At 51.8% G+C, this 2,500-nt stretch overlaps 2 non-coding genes across 2 annotated transcripts in view; both read right to left on the bottom strand.

Annotated features, from left to right (window-relative positions):
- The window catches only part of LOC125774284 (large subunit ribosomal RNA), a 4,168-nt gene extending 3,191 nt beyond the window's left edge, over positions 1–977 (bottom strand). The window contains exon 1 of the ribosomal RNA XR_007420748.1: positions 1–977. This exon is cut by the window's left edge and continues 3,191 nt beyond it. This is a non-coding gene — a ribosomal RNA (large subunit ribosomal RNA).
- Positions 978–1,687: 710 nt separating this feature from the next.
- LOC125774283 (5.8S ribosomal RNA) lies at positions 1,688–1,845 on the bottom strand. The gene has a single exon (XR_007420747.1). It is a non-coding gene; the product is annotated as a 5.8S ribosomal RNA (ribosomal RNA).
- Positions 1,846–2,500: the final 655 nt, after the last annotated feature.

Raw genomic sequence — 2,500 nt, 5'->3', positions numbered from 1 at the left:
CCGTGCCCGTAATCCGTGACAATCGAGTTGTCTTCGCCCTGTGGGTTTAATGGTTATAAGTATACCGGCAGCACTTCTGCACATGGTATCGTGGTATGCCCATTGGCTTGCGCGTAAGATAGACTTCTTGGTCCGTGTTTCAAGACGGGTCCCGTAGGTGCCCCAATGCTTAATGCGTCATCACCGATCGGAGGGTCAAGTGCTGATGGGCCTTCGGGCTAGTAGGCCGTGCGCTCTCATCCCCGCTCGTATCAATCCATCACGCTTCCAGCGACACACCAAGCTCGGTCGGGCCCTGCGCCTCTCTGGTGTGGAAAGGCGCGGAGACACCTGGTCCGGGAAGCCGCCGAGCGTCCCCGTACTGAGGAGCCGCCAACCACGTGCCTAGGGGCCATTGCCAGTAGGAGTATTGTAATGGATCGCGATGTCCGTTGCTGCGGTCTTGATAAGTGCACGGCAGCCGACCCGGCGTGGGCCAACGTACCGCTGAATATCGCACCGCACGGAACATTGGGTTCTACAGGTTTGCGTCCCCTAGGCAGTTTCACGTACTCTTTGACTCTCTATTCAGAGTGCTTTTCAACTTTCCCTCACGGGTACTTGTCTTCTATCGGTCTCTTGGTGGTATTTAGCTTTAGAAGGTTTTTACCTCCCACTTAGTGCTGCACTATCAAGCAACACGACTCCATGGAGCCCGACCGTCTACTGTCACGTGGGTTAGTGCCGTTCTACGGGCCTATCACCCTCTCTGGGTAGATGAGCCACCTTCAAGTTGAACTTGAACTGTTTGCACCGTGCATAGTAGATAATGGTCGTTCCAGTACACGGAATCGGACAGGTGCAGTTACACACCGTCCCTACGTGCTGAGCTTCTCCCCGTTTCGCTCGCAGCTACTCAGGGAATCCCGGTTGGTTTCTTCTCCTCCCCTTATTAATATGCTTAAATTCTGGGGGTTGTCTCACATCACTTGAGGCCTACAACAAAATCAGTCACATTCCATTCGTTTCGAACCGGGGCATAGCGAACCGATATATACGCAACAACACTTCACACACAACACACACGGATTGGGCAATTTACGGTCATTTTTGAATCAACGATGGCCCCCCCGAGCACGTTGTCCGAATATCACTCCAATAAGGACAACGAGTTCCGCTCGGCATCGTTTTGATTCGATCTCTCAACAACAACTCCCGGTCGACTTGGTCGACTTGGACCACGATGTCTCCCCCCGAGCATGTCGAGCCAACTGCACCACTATTGTATTGGACAACATGTTCCCCTCGGGCATCGATGGGTTAATCATGCACCACTATTATAAAACCCTTTGACGTTTTCCCCCAAGCACGTTGATCCAGTATTACGACGGATACGGTCAACGAAATCTTGGACATCAAAGAGGTTTTCGATTGAATTTCCCCATGTTTCACAACGTACTCTTAGCGGTATCCTACGATACGTCTCACTCTATTTGTGTGTGTGCGCGTTTACGTGCGTGCGATTTATGCGGTTCACCCCTTTACTTCCAGCGCCCTGCGGTCCCAACAAAGGTCCCGAGCACGCCATTATGCACAGTGTGGAAGCGTGTTTCCCCCACGACACTAGACGGGGCTGCTCGCCATAGTGTTCTATTGTGGCACGCTCCACCCCTGAAGTTTGGGTTCTGTTGTATATCAAGGAATTGATAGGCACTCAAGAATGTGTGCATCGGCCGGGTTTAATCGTCCGACGCGCAATATGCGTTCAACTTATCGGTGTTCATGTGTCCTGCAGTTCACATTGTGACGCGCATTTAGCTGCGGTCTTCATCGATCCATGAGCCGAGTGATCCCCTGCCTAGGGTTTTATAGTAAGGTTCCCAATGTAACACAATCCCCGGTGGTACGTCCAAAGACTAACTTTCTGACTAAGTTGTCTTTATTACCCAATAGTCCCAGGCCTTGTGACTTGTGGCTCATGTCTACGCCCATGGCCACCATTCGCTAAGATAGTTTTGAAGTCACTTTGAAGGCCCAGGAACAACTCTCTTAGCACATCGGTTAACCTGGCGCCGCAGTCCAACTCATGTGCTTGGATCGGATCGAGCTATTGAGTATTGGGCCTGCATACTCGCTCATCCGTATCCTTTGCGTACCGCCCCATGGCCCTTGTATGTCTGCACCACAGTTCCTGTTCGTTCCGTGCCTATGGCCGGATACGTATTGCACATCGGTTAACCTGACGCCGCAGTCAACTCATGTGCTTGGATCGGATCGAGCTATTGAGTATTGGGCCTGCATACTCGCTCATCCGTATCCTTTGCGTACCCGCCCATGGCCCTTGTATGTCTGCACCACAGTTCCTGTTCGTTCCGTGCCTATGGCCGGATACGTATTGCACATCGGTATACCTGTCGCTACTCAGGCAACTCGTGTGCGTGGATTGGATCGAGCTCATGGGGTGTGTAGAGATTCCATGTTATAATTGCAAGTCCATATCCACTTTATAGGTAAAGTCAGT

The sequence above is a fragment of the Anopheles funestus genome, unplaced genomic scaffold, assembly GCF_943734845.2.
Source record: "Anopheles funestus unplaced genomic scaffold, idAnoFuneDA-416_04 scaffold_326_ctg1, whole genome shotgun sequence".
NCBI lineage: Eukaryota > Metazoa > Arthropoda > Insecta > Diptera > Culicidae > Anopheles > Anopheles funestus.
The sequence above is the reverse complement of the archived record's forward strand: the minus strand, read 5'-3'. Positions and strand labels throughout refer to the sequence as shown.